This window comes from Cryptomeria japonica, unplaced genomic scaffold (genome assembly GCF_030272615.1).
Source record: "Cryptomeria japonica unplaced genomic scaffold, Sugi_1.0 HiC_scaffold_56, whole genome shotgun sequence".
In the NCBI taxonomy this organism is placed as follows: Eukaryota; Viridiplantae; Streptophyta; class Pinopsida; order Cupressales; family Cupressaceae; genus Cryptomeria; species Cryptomeria japonica.
The window spans coordinates 42501-60000 of NW_026728878.1; the positions used below are offsets into that span (position 1 = coordinate 42501).

At 59.7% G+C, this 17500-nt stretch overlaps 1 non-coding gene across 1 annotated transcript; it reads right to left on the reverse strand.

The window, feature by feature from the left end:
• Window positions 1–4336: 4336 nt before the first annotated feature.
• Window positions 4337–4455, reverse strand: LOC131863190 (5S ribosomal RNA). The gene has a single exon (XR_009362125.1). It is a non-coding gene; the product is annotated as a 5S ribosomal RNA (ribosomal RNA).
• Window positions 4456–17500: the final 13045 nt, after the last annotated feature.

The following is a 17500-nucleotide window of genomic DNA, read 5'->3' on the forward strand; positions in this document are numbered from 1 at the left end:
TTCGGGTGCGCATTACATTTTTGCCCAAGCGTCCAGTGGGGTTTCTGGTGCGCTCCGAAGTGGGGTTATTGGAGCGCATCAAAGGTGCGCAATGCTGGTGCGAACCCGGGAGCGCTCCGATGTGTGCTCCAAGGTGCGGCGTGCACGAAGTCCGAGCCCGGTTTGCCCCGGGTGCGCACCTCGCGTGCACCTTCGCCGGGGTGAGCACCTTGGTGTGCAGACCTTGGTTGGGTTGCGCGCCCTGGTGCGCACCAAGGAGCGCTCTGAAGTGTGCTCCAAGGTGCGGCGTGCACGAAGTCGGAGCCCGGTTTGCCCCGGGTGTGCACCTCGGGTGCGCACCTCGCGTGCACCTTCGCTGCGGTGGGCACCTTGGCTGGGTTGCGCGCCTTGGTGGGCACCATGCAGTGCACGAAGTCGGAGCCCGGATTGCCCCGGGCGCGCACCTCCGCCAGGGTGGGCACCTTGGTGCGCACAACTTGCCTGGGCTGCGCACCAGGAAGGGCTCAAGATGGCACCCGCGTTCCGTTTTTTTCACTATCTTTCAGAACGGAAATTTTAAAATCTCGTTTTTTTTTGCCTTTTCTGGAAATTAGTGAAGGCAGCGCATCAAAGGTGCGCAACGCTGGTGCGAACCTGGGAGCGCTCCGATGTGTGCTCCAAGGTGAGGCGTGCACGAAGTCGGACCCCGGTTTGCCCCGGGTGCGCACCTCGCGTGCACCTTGGTGCGCACACCTTGGCTGGGTTGCGCGCCCTGGTGGGCACCATGGTGCGCACCAAGGAGCGCTCCGAAGTGTGCTCCAAGGTGCGGCGTGCACGAAGTCGGAGCCCGGTTTGCCCCGGGTGCGCACCTCGCGTGCACCTTCGCCGCGGTGGGCACCATGGCGTGCACGAAGTCGGAGCCCGGTTTGCCCCGGGTGCGCACCTCGCGTGCACCTTCGCCGGGGTGGGCACCTTGGTGTGCAGACCTTGGCTGGGTTGCGCGCCCTGGTGGGCACCATGGTGCGCACCAAGGAGCGCTCCGAAGTGTGCTCCAAGGTGCGGCCTGCACGAAGTCGGAGCCCGGTTTGCCCCGGGTGTGCACCTCGGGTGGGCACCTTGGTGCGCATGCCTTGCCTGGGCTGCGCACCAGGGCGGGCTCAAGATGGCACCCGCGTTCCTTTTTTTTCACTATCTTTCAAAACGGAAATTTTAAAATCTCATTTTTTTTTGCCTTTTTCTGGAAATTAGTGAAGGCAGCGCATCAAAGGTGCGCACCTCGCTGCCCACCACGGTGCGCAACGCCGGTGGGCACCCGGGAGTGCTTCGAAGTGTGCTCCAAGGTGCTGCGTGCACGTTGTCGGAGCCCGGTTTGCCCCGGGTGCGCACCTCGCGTGCACCTTCGTCGGGGTGGGCACCTTGGCTGGGTTTGCCCCGGCTGCGCTCCGAAGCGGGGTTATTGGAGCGCCGCCTCTTTTTTTGTCGGAGCGTTTGGTGGGGTTTCTCGCATTGGCTCTTCCGAGGCCCGGTTGCCACCCTGGCGCGCACGAAGTCGGAAGTAGGGTTAATTGCCCGGGTGCGCACCTTTGCCAGGGTGGGCACCTTACCTGGGCTGCGCACCAGGGCGGGCTCAAGATGGCACGCGCGTTCCGTTTTTTTCACTATCTTTCAAAACGGAAATTTTAAAATCTCCTTTTTTTTTTGCCTTTTCTGGAAATTAGTGAAGGCAGCGCATCAAAGGTGCGCACCTCGCTGCCCACCTTGGTGTGCTCTGAGGTGCGCACCCGGGAGCGCTACGAAGTGTGCTCCAAGGTGCGGCGTGCACGTTGTCGGAGCCCGGTTTGCCCCGGGTGCGCACCTCGCCTGCACCTTGGCCGGGGTGGGCACCTTGGCTGGGTTTGCCCAGGGTGCGCTCCGAAGCGGGGTTACTGGAGCGCCCCCTCTTTTTTTGTCAGAGCGTTTGGTGGGGTTTCTCGCATTGGCTCTTCCCAGGCCCGGTTGTTGGGTGCGCTCCCACCCTGGCGCGCGCGAAGTTGGAAGTTGGGTTAATTGCCCGGGCGCGCACCTTCGCCAGGGTGGGCACCTTGGTGCGCACACCTTGGCTGGGCTGCGCACCAGGGCGGGCTCAAGATGGCACCAGCATTCCCTTTTTCTCACTATCTTTCAAAACGGAAATTTTAAAATCTCGTTTTTTTTTTGCCTTTTATGGAAATTAGTGAAGGCATCGCATCAAAGGTGCGCACCTCGCTGCCCACCTTGGTGTGCTCCGAGGTGCCCACCACGGTGCGCAACGCCGGTGCGAACCCGGGAGCGCCCCGATGTGTGCTCCAAGGTGCGGCGTGCACGAAGTCGGACCCCGGTTTGCCCCGGGTGCGCACCTCGCGTGCACCTTGGTGCGCACACCTTGGCTGGGTTGCGCGGCCTGGTGGGCACCATGGTGCGCACCAAGGAGCGCTCCGAAGTGTGCTCCAAGGTGCGGCGTGCACGAAGTCGGAGCCCGGTTTGCCCCGGGTACGCACCTCGCGTGCACCTTCGCCGGGGTGGGCACCTCGGCTGGGTTGCGCGCCCTGGTGCGCACCAAGGAGCGCTCCGAAGTGTGCTCCAAGGTGCGGCGTGCACGAAGTCGGAGCCCGGTTTGCCCCGGGTGCGCACCTTCGCCGCGGTGCGCACCATGGCGTGCACGAAGTCGGAGCCCGGTTTGCCCCGGGTGCGCACCTCGCGTGCACCTTCGGCGGGGTTGCGCGCCCTGGTGGGCACCATGGTGCGCACCAAGGAGCGCTCCGAAGTGTGCTCCAAGGTGCGGCGTGCACGAAGTCGGAGCCCGGTTTGCCCCGGGTGCGCACCTCGCGTGCACCTTCGGCGGGGTTGCGCGCCCTGGTGGGCACCATGGTGCGCACCAAGGAGCGCTCCGAAGTGTGCTCCAAGGTGCGGCGTGCACGAAGTCGGAGCCCGGTTTGCCCCGGGTGCGCACCTCGCGTGCACCTTCGCCGCGGTGGGCACCATGGCGTGCACGAAGTCGGAGCCCGGTTTGCCCCGGGTGCGCACCTCGCGTGCACCTTCGGCGGGGTTGCGCGCCCTGGTGGGCACCATGGTGCGCACCAAGGAGCGCTCCGAAGTGTGCTCCAAGGTGCGGCGTGCACGAAGTCGGAGCCCGGTTTGCCCCGGGTGCGCACCTCGCGTGCACCTTCGCCAGGGTGGGCACCTCGGTGTGCTCCGAGGTGCGAACCCGAGAGCGCTCCGAGGTGCCCACGAAGTCGAAAGTCGGGTTAATTGCATTGTTTTCCCCGGGTGCGCTCCGAGGTGCGCAACATCGGCGCGCACCAAGGAGGGCTCCGAAGTGTGCTCCAAGGTGCGCACGATGGCGTGCACCTCTGGTGCGCACGATTCGGAGCTCGGTTTGACCGGGGTGCGCACACCTTGGCTGGGTTGCGCACCTTTTGTGCGCTCCAAGGTGCGCACGAAGTCGGAGCTCGGTTTGCCCCGGGTGCGCACCTTCGCCAGGGTGCGCACCTTGATGCGCACGCCTTGGCTGGGCTGCGCACCTTGGTGGGCGCCATGGTGCGCACCTTTCGTGCGCTCCAAGGTGCGCACGAAGTCGGAGCTCGGTTTGCCCCGGGTGCGCACCTTGGTGGGCGCCATGGTGCACTCCGAGGTGCCCAAGATTGGTGCGCACCAAGGAGCGCTCCGAAGTGCGCTCCAAGGTGCGCGCGAAGTCGAAAGTTGGGTTAATTGTCCGGTTTGCCTCGGGTGCGCACCTTGCGTGCACCTTCGCCAGGGTGGGCGCCTTGGTGCGCACACCTTGGCTGGGCTGCGCACACCTTGGCACCCGCGTTTCCTTCATTTTAAATTTTTTTTTTTTACAATCTCTCAAGTGGGAAATTCTATAATCTCAACTTTTTTTGCCTTTTCAGGAAACTTTTGAATGGAGCGCATCATTGGTGCGCTCCGAAGTGTGCTCCAAAGCTCTCTCCAGCTGCGTGCACCTGCCCCGGCCGCGCACCCGGCCCCGCCCAGCTTCGCTCACCTGTCCCGGGCGTCTGGTGCGGAACCTTAGAGTAAGAAACATCACCGTGCACCTTGGCCAACGTGCGCGACTCGACCGAGCGCGCACTGGCCGAGGTGCACACCGATTTCACCTGGGTGCGCGCGCAGCACCTCGGGCGCACCGGGGTGCGCGCACAACGCCCGGGTTGCACCGTGGCCTGTGTGCTCGGGGCGCCTCGGGTGCGCGCTCGGTGTCGCCCCCCGCGCGCGCGGTAGTGCGGGCAGCGCACCCCGGCCCGGCCCGGCCCCGACGAGAACGCAAACGGGCAAAAGGTTTATTCAAATAGCATTGCGACGCCCGGCGAAAAACTAAAAAAGGGTGCAACACCGGGACTTCCCGGGAGGTCACCCATCCCAGTACTACTCCGGCCCAAGCGCGCTTAACTGCGGAGTTCTGATGGGATCCGGTGCACTAACGCTGGTATGATCGCACCCGTTATGAGCTTGTCGCAGTGTGTACTTAGCAAACCGCGACCCACGTGCGAATCCACCCCGGCCACCCACCCCCGTCGAGGTGCACACCCTCCCTCGCGAAGTGCGCCCCGTTCGCCAAGTGTGAGCCCTGCCCGGGTGCGCGCACCTTGCTAGGGCGTCGGGTGTGCACCCGGCCCGGCCTACGTGCGTGCACCTGGAGGGGGCGTCGTGTGCGTGCAGTGTCCCGTCTGCAACGCGGTGCCCACACACCACCTCGGGCGCAACGACCTGCGCTCACATGTGGGCCGAGTGCACCTTGGTGCATGTTCGGGGCGCCTCGGGTGCACGCTCGATCTTGCCCCGGTGCACCAAGGCGCTCGGTTTGCCCCGGGTGCGCACTTGGTGCAAGGTGGGCACCCAAAATAGGGATCAAGCACCAAAACACAAGTTTCGGGATGCAAAATGGGACCCAAGGACCACAAATGCGTTCCAAGACCCATGATGGGTCCACGAGAACAAAAATGTGTTCCGAGACTTAATAAACAAATATTGGGTTTTAGGAGAAGAAACATGCTCTGATGCCCAAAACGAGAATCGACCCCGAAAAGGCCACAGGCCAAAAGTGGGATGCGAGACAAAAAAAAATGGGACCCGAGGACCAAAATTGGGTTCCCAGGTCGAAGACAGGGCAACCGGACAAGAAACGACCTCTAAGGCTCGAAATGAGTCCCGACGACTAAAACTTGACAAGAAGCACCCATCAGGCACCCAACTCGACACCCATGGGATGCCGACCCACCCGGGCTTCCACCTAGCACACCTTGGCACCCACCCACCCTCGCACCCAACCTCGCACCCAACTTAGCACCTTTGAACCCACATTGGCACTCACCCTGACCCTGGCACCTTGGAACCCACATTGGCACTCACCTTGACCCTGGCACCCACCTTTGCACTCACCTTGGGACCCACCCTGGCTCCCACCTCGGCACCCACCCAGACACCCACCTTGGTTCCTTGGCACCCACCTTGGATCCTTGGCACCCACCCCGACACCCACCTTGGCACGCAACTTGGCTACTTGCCACCCACCTTGGCTCCTTGACGCCCACCCCGACAACCACCCCGTGACCTACCCTGGCTAGGGTTGGTGCACACCCACCCTGGTGCCCACCTTGGCACCCACCCTATGACCCACCTTGGCACGCACCTTAGTACCCACCCCGTTACCCACCCTAGGACCCACCCCGTGACCCACCTTGGCCAGGGTGGGTGCACCCACCCTGGTGCCCACCTTGGCACCCACCCATCCTAGCACCCAGCCTGTGACCGGGCTTGGAACCCAACCTTGCACCCGCACCCGTCTTGGCCAGTGTGGGTGCGCACCCATCCTGGCACCCACGTTGTGACACACCCTTTAACCCACGCACCCTAGCACCCACGTTGGCACCCACCTTGGAACCCAACCTAGCAACTTGGCACCCACCCCGTGACCCACCTTGGCATCCACCATAGCAGTCGCCGACTTGGCACCCACCTCGGCACCCACCTTGACACTTGTGGACCCACCTTGCCACTCACCCTAGCATCGACCCATCCTAGCACCCACCCTGGCACCTTTGCACCCTAGCACTCACCCATCCTAGCACCTAACCTGTGACCCACCTTGACACTCACCCTCGCACCCACCTTGGAACCCAACCTAGCACCCACCCACCCTGACACCAACCCTAGCACCTACCCACCCTTGCACCCACCCTGTGACCCATCTTGGCACCCACCCATCCTACCACTCAACCTATCACCCACCTTCTCACCCACCTTGGCATCCACCTTAGCACCCACCCACACTGGCACCTTGGCACCCACCTCGGGCAAGGTGGGTGCACACCCACCCTGGCACCCAATTTAGAACCCACCGAGCATGTTACCCACCTTGGCACCCACATTGCAGCCCACCCTAGTACCCACCCTATGACCCACATTGGCATCCACACCCTAGCACCCAGGCACCTCGACACCCGCCTTGACACCCACCCTAGCACTGAACCTGTGACCCACCTTGGAACTCACCCTAGAACCCACCCACCCTGTGAACCACCTTGGCATCCACCTTAGCACCCACCCACCTTGGCACCCACTCTAGCACTCACCCATCCTAACACCCAACTTGTTACCCACCTTGGCACCCGCCCTCGCGTCCACCTTGAAACCCACCCTAGCACCCACCCACGCAGGAGCCCACCTTGGCACCCAACCTAACACCCACGCATCCTGGCACCCAACTTGTGACCCACCTTGGAACCCACCCTAGTACCCACCTTTGAACCCACTATATCACCAACCCACCTTGGCACCCACCCTATGACCCTCTTTGGAATCCACCCTAGCACGCACCCACCCTGGCACCCACCATGGAGCGCACCCTAGCACCCACCCACCTCGGCACGCACCTCAACACCCACCTTGGTGTGCGCACTGCGCCAACCTCTCAAAGACCCTATGTGGTGCGCTCCAAAGTGTACACCTTTGGTGCGCTCCAAGGTGCGCACCTTTGGTGCACACCGAGGTGCACACCAAAGTGTGCACCGAGGTGAGCACCAAAGTGCACTCCAGGGTGCACACCAAGGCGTGCACCTTTGGTGCGGTCAATGCAAACGAATTCGGAAGTTGGGGTCGATGTCCTAATCGCTGCTGCAGACTACACGTATGAGAATCGGACAAATAGCTTTATATAGGGGAGGTGTTGCGTTTGATGGGTCGACTCCCCTGGTTGTGTGCACTGCACCAACTTCAAAGACCCTGTCTTGTTTAAGAAGTCAAAAGTTGGGGTGGATGTCCTAATCATTGCTGCAGTCTACGCATGTATGAGAATCAGACAAATAGCTTATATAGGGGAGGTGTTGCATTCGGTGGGTTGACTCCCCTGGTTGTGCGCACTGCGCCAACCTCAAAGACCCCGCATAGCAGAAGAAGTCGGAAGTCGGATTTTGGTGAGCACCAAGGCGTGCACCTTTGGTGCGGTCAACGCAGACGAATTCAGAAGTTGGGGTGGATGTCCTAATCGTTGTTGCAGGCTACACATGTATGAGAATCAGACAAATAGCTTATATAGGGGAGGTGTTGGGTTTGATGGGTCAACTCCCTTGGTTGTGCGCATTACGCCAACCTCAAAGACCTTGTTTTCGTTAAGAAGTCAAAAGTTGGGGTCAATGTCCTAATGGCTCCTGCAGGCTACACATGTATGAGAATCGGACAAATAGCTTATATAGGGGAGGTGTTGGGTTTGATGGGTCGACTCCCCTGGTTGTGCGCATTACGTCAACCTCAAAGACCTTGTTTTCGTTAAGAAGTCAAAAGTTGGGGTCGATGTCCTAATTGCTCCTGTAGACTACACATGTATGAGAATCAGACAAATAGCTTATATAGGGGAGGTGTTGGGTTTGATGGGTTGACTCCCCTAGTTGTTCGCATTACACCAACCTCAAAGACCTTGTTTTCGTTTAGAAGCCGAAAGTTGGGGTCGATGTCCTAATTGCTCCTGCAGGCTACGCATGTATGAGAATCAGACAAATAGCTTATATAGGGGAGGTGTTGGGTTTGATGGGTCGACTCCCCTGGTTGTGCGCATTGCGCCAACCTCAAAGACCCTGCATTGCGGATGAAGTCGAAAGTCAGAGTTTGGTGTGCTACAAGGTGTGGTCGAAGGTGCTCACCTAGGTGTGCACCTTTGGAGCACAGGAAAAGTGCCCTCCAAAAGTGCGCACCTTTGGAGTGCACAAAAGTGCCCTCCAAAAGTGCGCACCTTTGGAGCGCAGAAAAGTGCCCTCCAAAAAGTGCCCTCCAAAAGTGCGCACCTTTGGAGCGCAGAAAAGTGCCCTCCAAAAAGTGCCCTCCAAAAGTGCGCACCTTTGGAGCGCAGAAAAGTGCCCTCCAAAAAGTGCCCTCCAAAAGTGCGCACCTTTGGAGCGCAGAAAAGTGCCCTCCAAAAAGTGCCCTCCAAAAGTGCGCACCTTTGGAGCGCAGAAAAGTGCCCTCCAAAAAGTGCCCTCCAAAAGTGCGCACCTTTGGAGCGCAGAAAAGTGCCCTCCAAAAAGTGCCCTCCAAAAGTGCGCACCTTTGGAGCGCAGAAAAGTGCCCTCCAAAAAGTGCCCTCCAAAAGTGCGCACCTTTGGAGCGCAGAAAAGTGCCCTCCAAAAAGTGCCCTCCAAAAGTGCGCACCTTTGGAGCGCAGAAAAGTGCCCTCCAAAAAGTGCCCTCCAAAAGTGCGCACCTTTGGAGCGCAGAAAAGTGCCCTCCAAAAAGTGCCCTCCAAAAGTGCGCACCTTTGGAGCGCAGAAAAGTGCCCTCCAAAAAGTGCCCTCCAAAAGTGCGCACCTTTGGAGCGCAGAAAAGTGCCCTCCAAAAGTGCGCACGTTTGGAGCGCACAAAAGTGCCCTCCAAAAGTGCGCACTTTTGGTGCGCACCAAGGCGCTGGTTCGGTCGTTGCAGGCGAGTTCGGAAGTTGGGGTCGATGTCCTGAGCGGAGGTGCAAACTACACAGGTGTCGGAATCGGACAAATAGCTTATATAGGGGAGGTGTATGCTTCGATGGGTCGACTCCCCAGGTTGAGCGCACCGCGCCAACCTCAAAGACCCTACGGTATGGATGAAGTCGGAAGTTGGGTCCGATGACCGATTCGATTAGTAGGTATGCTCATGAGGTCGGAATTTGGGTCCGATGACCTGCCATGTGCAGGAAGGCGAATGTTGACACTGTGCGTTGCAAGGTGCACACCAAGGCGCTGGTGCGGTCTTTTTAGTCGAGTTCGGAAGTTGGGGTCGATGTCCTGATCGGAGGTGCAAGCTACACAGGTGTGGGAATCGGACAAATAGCTTATATAGGGGAGGTGTATGCTTCGTTGGGTCGACTCCCCGGGTTGAGCGCACCGCGCCAACCTCAAAGACCCTACGGTATGGATGAAGTCGGAAGTTGGGTCCGATGACCGATTCGATATGTAGGCATACTCGCGAGGTCGGAATTTGGGTCCGATGACCTGCCACGTGCAGGAAGGCGAATGTTGGCACTGTGCGTTGCAAGGTGCGCACCAAGGCGCTGGTTCGGTCGTTGGAGGCGAGTTCGGAAGTTGGGGTCGATGTCTTGATCGGAGGTGCAAACTACACAGGTGTGGGAATCGGACAAATAGCTTATATAGGGGAGGTGTATGCTTCGTTGGGTCGACTCCCCGGGTTGAGCGCACCGCGCCAACCTCAAAGACCCTACGGTATGGATGAAGTCGGAAGTTGGGTCCGATGACCGATTCGATATGTAGGCATACTCGCGAGGTCGGAATTTGGGTCCGATGACCTGCCATGTGCAGGAAGGCGAATGTTGGGACTGTGCGTCGCAAGGTGCGCACCAAGGCGCTGGTGCCGTCGTTGCAGTCGAGTTCGGAAGTTGGGGTCGATGTCCTGGTCAGAGGTGCAAACTACACAGGTGTGGGAATCGGACAAATAGCTTATATAGGGGAGGTGTATGCTTCGATGGGTCGACTCCCTGGGTTGAGCGCACCGCGCCAACCTCAAAGACCCTACAGTATGGATGAAGTCGGAAGTTGGGTCCGATGACCGATTCGATACGTAGGCATATTGGCGAGGTCTGAATTTGTGTCCGATGACCTGCCATGCGCAGGAAGGCGGAATTTGGGTCCGATGACCGAGTTGATGGCGTGCCATGCGCAGAAAGGCGGAATTTGGGTCCGATGACCGAGTTGATGTTGATGGCCCGCCATGCACAGGAAGGCGGAATTTGGGTCCGATGACCGATTTGAAGGCGTGCCATACGCAAAAAGGCGGAGTTTGGGTCCGATGACCGAGTTGATATTGATGGCCCGCCATGCGCAGGAAGGCGGAATTTGGGTCCGATGACCTGACATACGCATGGAGTCCGACTCGGGGGCCGATGTTCGATTCGATGACTTGCATTGTGGGTAAAGTCGGAAGTTGTGGTCTTTGACCCGATTCGATGACCAGACTTCGGCTGCTTGAGAATCGGACAAATAACTTATATAGGGGAGGTAGTGTTCTCGAGCATCCTCCCCCCGTGCCCGTTTATGTCGATTGATGCTGGTGCTCGACTGGTTGGAGCGCTCGGATGCAAAAATCTTGCACCAGGATTTATCGATTGTGATGGACACGGCAAGTCTCCTGATTGCTATGCAGGAGCTCATCGTGAATCTCTATGCGGCCTTGGTATGGACTCGACCTGCGGAATGGTTCGGCAATGGTAGTCGCTCCAACACGTCCTTGCAATGGCCACAGAGGTGATTCGACTAGAGCTCCAGTCTAGCTTTTGGGTTGCTTGGCGGACTGGTATAGCCGCGATCGAGTTCCGGCCATGAACGTTTTAGATAGCTCTTGGGCTTTCTGGGACGGAAGTCGGAAGTTTGGGCTGTTGTCCGATTTGATGACCATTCTTCGGATGTGTGAGAATCGGACAAATAACTTATATAGGGGACTGTGTTGTCTCACGCAGCCCCCTCCGTGCCCCTCTATCTCGACCGATGTTGGTGCTTGAAAGGGTTGGGATCGCTCGGATTTATAAACGTGCACCACCATTTGTCGAGTGTGAGGGACGCGGCAGGTCTCCTAAATGCTATGCGGGCGCTCTCTGAGAATCTCTATCCGGCCTCGACACAGACTAGTCTTGCTGAATGGTTTGGCACTGGTAGTCGATCCAACACGTCGTTGTTGTGGCCGCCTAGGCGATTCGATTCGAGCCCCCGTCTAGCTTTTGGGTTGCTTGGCGGATTTTGCCCTATCCGCAAGTGAGCTCGGTCCCTAAACGTTCGAGAAACCCGATTGCTATGCGCCGACTCTCTTTCTTGCGAGCCTCCATCTAGCTTTTGGGTCTCTACGGAACGGAAGTCGGAATCTGGGACCGTTGTTTGATTCGACGAGGCAGACTACGGTTGTGCGAGAATCGGACAAATAACTTATATAGGGGAGGTGTTGACTGGAGCATTCTCCCCCGTGCCCCTCTAACTCGACCAATGCTGGCGCTCGAACGGTGGTAGCGCTCGGATTTTCATTGAGCGCCAGCATTGGTCGATTTAGAGGGGCATGCGAGATTCCCGAATGCTATGCGAGGGCTCTAACGGAAATGTCTATTGGTTTCGGTATGGATGCAATTGCGAGTGGTTCGGCAAAGGTAGTCGTTCCGATGCGTCCATGTCGTGGCCAAATCGATAATTCGATTTGAGCCCTCGTATAGCATTTGGGTCTCTCGATGTGATTCCGCATTCCAGTCCCTTTGGGCACTGCTTGAGCCGCATCCCAGGGGGTTCCCTTCCCAATAATCTGCCTCGCAACCCGATTGCTATGCGGTGAGGCTCCTCGGCCGCCTCGGAACTATCTGTGTATCAGACGCATCGCGGGATAAGGGGTTGGCAACGGTAGTCGCCCCAAGCGCGTCCGATGCTTGGACCATTCCGAGGCGGCCCTGAAGCCTCTTCCGTCTAGCCGTTGGGTCCTTCTCGCCGCATCCCTCGCCTCGCACCCCGATTGCTATGCGGTGAGGCTCCTCGGCCGCCTCGGAACTATCTGTGTATCGGACGCGTCGCGGGATAAGGGGTTGTCACTGGTAGTCGCCCCAAGCGCGTCCGATGCTTGGACCATTCCGAGGCGGCCCTGAAGCCTCTTCCGTCTAGCCGTTGGGTCCTTCTCGCCGCATCCCTCGCCTCGCACCCCGATTGCTATGCGGTGAGGCTCCTCGGCCGCCTCGGAACTATCTGTGTATCGGACGCGTCGCGGGATAAGGGGTTGTCATTGGTAGTCGCCCCAAGCGCGTCCGATGCTTGGACCATTCCGAGGCGGCCCTGAAGCCTCTTCCGTCTAGCCGTTGGGTCCTTCTCGCCGCATCCCTCGCCTCGCACCCCGATTGCTATGCGGTGAGGCTCCTCGGCCGCCTCGGAACTATCTGTGTATCGGACGCGTCGCGGGATAAGGGGTTGTCACTGGTAGTCGCCCCAAGCGCGTCCGATGCTTGGACCATTCCGAGGCGGCCCTGAAGCCTCTTCCGTCTAGCCGTTGGGTCCTTCTCGCCGCATCCCTCGCCTCGCACCCCGATTGCTATGCGGTGAGGCTCCTCGGCCGCCTCGGAACTATCTGTGTATCGGACGCGTCGCGGGATAAGGGGTTGTCACTGGTAGTCGCCCCAAGCGCGTTCGATGCTTGGACCATTCCGAGGCGGCCCTGAAGCCTCTTCCGTCTAGCCGTTGGGTCCTTCTCGCCGCATCCCTCGCCTCGCACCCCGATTGCTATGCGGTGAGGCTCCTCGGCCGCCTTGGAACTATCTGTGTATCGGACGCGTCGCGGGATAAGGGGTTGTCACTGGTAGTCGCCCCAAGCGCGTCCGATGCTTGGACCATTCCGAGGCGGACCCGAAGCCTCTTCCGTCTAGCCGTTGGGTCCTTCTCGCCGCATCCTTCGCCTCGCACCCCGATTGCTATGCGGTGAGGCTCCTCGGCCGCCTCGGAACTATCTGTGTATCGGACGCGTCGCGGGATAAGGGGTTGTCACTGGTAGTCGCCCCAAGCGCGTCCGATGCTTGGACCATTCCGAGGCGGACCCGAAGCCTCTTCCGTCTAGCCGTTGGGTCCTTCTCGCCGCATCCCTCGCCTCGCACCCCGATTGCTATGCGGTGAGGCTCCTCGGCCGCCTTGGAACTATCTGTGTATCGGACGCGTCGCGGGATAAGGGGTTGTCACTGGTAGTCGCCCCAAGCGCGTCCGATGCTTGGACCATTCCGAGGCGGACCCGAAGCCTCTTCCGTCTAGCCGTTGGGTCCTTCTCGCCGCATCCCTCGCCTCGCACCCCGATTGCTATGCGGTGAGGCTCCTCGGCCGCCTTGGAACTATCTGTGTATCGGACGCGTCGCGGGATAAGGGGTTGTCACTGGTAGTCGCCCCAAGCGCGTCCGATGCTTGGACCATTCCGAGGCGGACCCGAAGCCTCTTCCGTCTAGCCGTTGGGTCCTTCTCGCCGCATCCCTCGCCTCGCACCCCGATTGCTATGCGGTGAGGCTCCTCGGCCGCCTTGGAACTATCTGTGTATCGGACGCGTCGCGGGATAAGGGGTTGTCACTGGTAGTCGCCCCAAGCGCGTCCGATGCTTGGACCATTCCGAGGCGGCCCCGAAGCCTCTTCCGTGTAGCCGTTGGGTCGTTCTCGCCGCATCCCTCGCCTCGCACCCCGATTGCTATGCGGTGAGGCTCCTCGGCCGCCTTGGAACTATCTGTGTATCGGACGCGTCGTGGGATAAGGGGTTGTCACTGGTAGTCGCCCCAAGCGCGTCCGATGCTTGGACCATTCCGAGGCGGCCCCGAAGCCTCTTCCGTGTAGCCGTTGGGTCCTTCTCGCCGCATCCCTCGCCTCGCACCCCGATTGCTATGCGGTGAGGCTCCTCGGCCGCCTTGGAACTATCTGTGTATCGGACGCGTCGCGGGATAAGGGGTTGTCACTGGTAGTCGCCCCAAGCGCGTCCGATGCTTGGACCATTCCGAGGCGGACCTGAAGCCTCTTCCCTCTAGCCGTTGGGGCTTTCTCGCCGCATCCCTCGCCTCGCACCCTGATTGCTATGCTGTGAGGCTCCTCGGCCGCCTTGGAACTATCTGTGTATCGGACGCATCGCGGGATAAGGGGTTGGCAGTGGTAGTCGCCCCAAGCGCATCCGATGCTTGGACCATTCCGAGGCGGCCCTGCAGCCTCTTCCGTCTAGCCGTTGGGGCCATCTCGCCGCATCCCCCACCTCGCACCACGATTGCTATGCGGTGAGGCTCCTTGGCCGCCTCGGAACTATCTGTGTATCGGACGCATCGCGGGATAAGGGGTTGTCACTGGTAGTCGCCCCAAGCGCGTCCGATGCTTGGACTATTCCGAGGCGGCCCTGCAGCCTCTTCCGTCTAGCCGTTGGGGCCATCTCGCTGCATCCCCCACCTCCTCGGCCGCCTCGGAACTATCTGTGTATCGGACGCATCGCGGGATAAGGGGTTGGCAGTGGTAGTCGCCCCAAGCGCGTCCGATGCTTGGACTATTCCGAGGCAGCCCTGCAGCCTCTTCCGTCTAGCCTTTGGGGCCATCTCGCCGCATCCCTCGCCTCGCACCCCGATTGCTATGCGGTGAGGCTCCTCGGCCGCCTGGGAACTATCTTCGTATCGGACGCATCGCGGGATAAGGGGTTGTCACTGGTAGTCGCCCCAAGCGCGTCCGATGCTTGGACTATTCCGAGGCGGCCCTGTGGCCTCTTCCGTCTAGCCGTTGGGGCCATCTCGCCGCATCCCCCACCTCGCACCCCGATTGCTATGCGGTGAGGCTCTTCGGCCGCCTTGGAACTATCTTCGTATCGGACGCATCGCGGGATAAGGGGTTGTCACTGGTAGTGGCCCCAAGCGCGTCCGATGCTTGGACTATTCCGAGGCGGCCCTGCAGCCTCTTCCGTCTAGCCGTTGGGGCCATCTCGCCGCATCCCCCACCTCGCACCCCGATTGCTATGCGGTGAGGCTCCTCGGCCGCCTTGGAACTATCTTCGTATCGGACGCATCGCGGGATAAGGGGTTGTCACTGGTAGTCGCCCCAAGCGCGTCCGATGCTTGGACTATTCCGACGCGGCCCTGTGGCCTCTTCCGTCTAGCCGTTGGGGCCATCTCGCCGCATCCCCCACCTCGCACCCCGATTGCTATGCGGTGAGGCTCCTCGGCCGCCTTGGAACCATCTTCGTATCGGACGCATCGCGGGATAGGGGGCTGTCACTGGTAGTCGCCCCAAGCGTGTCCGATGCTTGGACCATTCCTAGGCGGCCCTGAAGCCTCTTCCGTCTAGCCGTTGGGGCCTTCCCGCCCCATCCCTCGCCTCGCACCCCCGATTGCTATGCGGTGAGGCTCCTCGGCCGCCTTGGAACCATCTGTGTATCGGACGCATCGCGGGATAAGGGGTTGGCACTGGCAGTCGCCCCAAGCGCGTCCGATGCTTGGACCATTCCGAGGTGGCCCTGAAGCCTCTTCCGTCTAGCCGTTGGGGCCTTCCCGCCCCATCCCTCGCCTCGCACCCCGATTGATATGCGGTGAGGCTCCTCGGCCGCCTTGGAACTATCTGTGTATCGGACGCATCGCGGGATAAGGGGTTGGCACTGGTAGTCGTCCCAATCGCATCCGATGCTTGGACCATTCCGAGGCGGCCCTGCAGCCTCTTCCGTTTAGCCGTCGGGGCCTTCCCGCCGCATCCCTCGCCTCGCATCCCGATTCCTATGCGGTGAGTCTTCTCGGCCGCCGCGGAACTATACCTGTTATTGCTACTGCATCCTTCGGCTGGTAACCTCCTCTGCCGCCTTGGAACGTTCTCTTTGTCGGACGCGTCGCGGGATAAGGGGTTGGCACTGGTAGTCGCCCCAAGCGCGCCCGATGCATAGACCGCTCCGAGTCGACCTTGCTTTCAGCCTCTCACATGCATAGACCTCTCTGAGTCGACCCTGCAGCCTCTCACGTTTAGCCTTTGGAATCTCGCCTCACAACATGATTGCTATCCTTGATGCATCCCTTGCCTCGAGCCCTGATTGCTTTCTTGGCTGCATCCCTCCTCTCCTCACAGCCCGGTTGTCATCACTGCTTCATCCGTCGCTTCATGCATTCTGGCTGCTGGGCCCTTCCCACCGCACACCTCGATTGCTATCTCTTCTGCATCACACACCCCGATTGCTATCTCTGCTACATCCCTCGGCTCTCACTTCTGCATCCTTCGCCTCACACCTCGATTGCTATCAATGCTGCATCCGTAACCTCACACCCCGATTGCTATGCGGGGAGGCTCCTTGGCCGCCTTGGAAATTTCTGTGTGTCGGACGCACCGCGGGATAAGGGGTTGGCACTGGTAGTCGCCCCAAGTGCGCCCGATTCTTAGACCGCTTCGAGGTGACCTCGTAGCCTCTTTCGTCCAGGCTTCCTGCCTTCAACGCCCTTTTTACACCTCGATTGCTATGCGCGGGCTCGTTGGCGTCTATCACCTCTCTGCGAAGAGTGGCACGATGATTGTTGGGGTAAATCGTAGCAGTCCGATCTCTGGCCTTGGGCCATTGTGAGGGCTGATCGATTTCCTGTGCGCATCTCGTGTTCGCCCAGTAACAGACTCGACGACTTGTAATCGGTCTTGTTCCCGATTGTTCCTGGAGGTAGTCTTCGGAACTCTTGGATTTGACCTGTCACTCGAACTGTCCTCTTCCGAGGATGCTTGTGTGTGTGTGCTTGTGCCATTTCCTTGGCGGTATTAACGAGATATTAAAGAGCGGAGTGAGCGCCTCGCCCAGCTATGTTTGGGGCTCTCACTCCCTTACCCGGTGTGCGACCGCTTTGCACGTAGGTTGCGGAGCATCGCGACTCTTTCGATGTTTGGCGGTTGTCTTCCGGTGATGCGTTGGTCCCGAAGTGCACGTTACTAGCATTTCTGCCATTGTTCTCGATCTTTGGCACGTTCCTTCGTTGCAATTGGATATATATCTCCGTTTATACGCGCAGGCTTCTCCCGCCTATTCAGCGCTGTCCCACTCTCAGCACTCTCGTGGTCTCCTTGGCTTCTCTCTCCCGTGAGCGAGCTCTCTTCTCGAGTCTTTTCCATGTCCCATGGAGGTTGCCTTGCGAAATTCGGGCACACAAACGTGACCGGATAAGAGCGGAATTGCCTATGAGGAGAAGCTCACCTTAGGGAGCAGCAATGCCGAGTGTTTCGACAGAGGGTAGAGGGGGCGTTGTTTGGGCGGTTGCACAAAAGAGTGCTACGTTTGCACTGAAGGTTGCTTCTTCGTCTCCGACGAACTCTTCGAGGCAAAAAAGCTTGTTTACGGGGTCGAGGTGGGACTGTTCGTGCGAGTTGCGCCACCAAAAGTGCGTAGGGGGCATATACCTGGGAAATGGATGTCTCTGAGTGGCCTTACTCGGTCGCGTGCACGGTGCATTCTCTAACGGCAGGACTGTCGCGAGCATGTGCGGTTCGGATGTTTTCGGGTAAAGGGTTCCGTACGGGATGTTCTTCCCAGGCTCCTG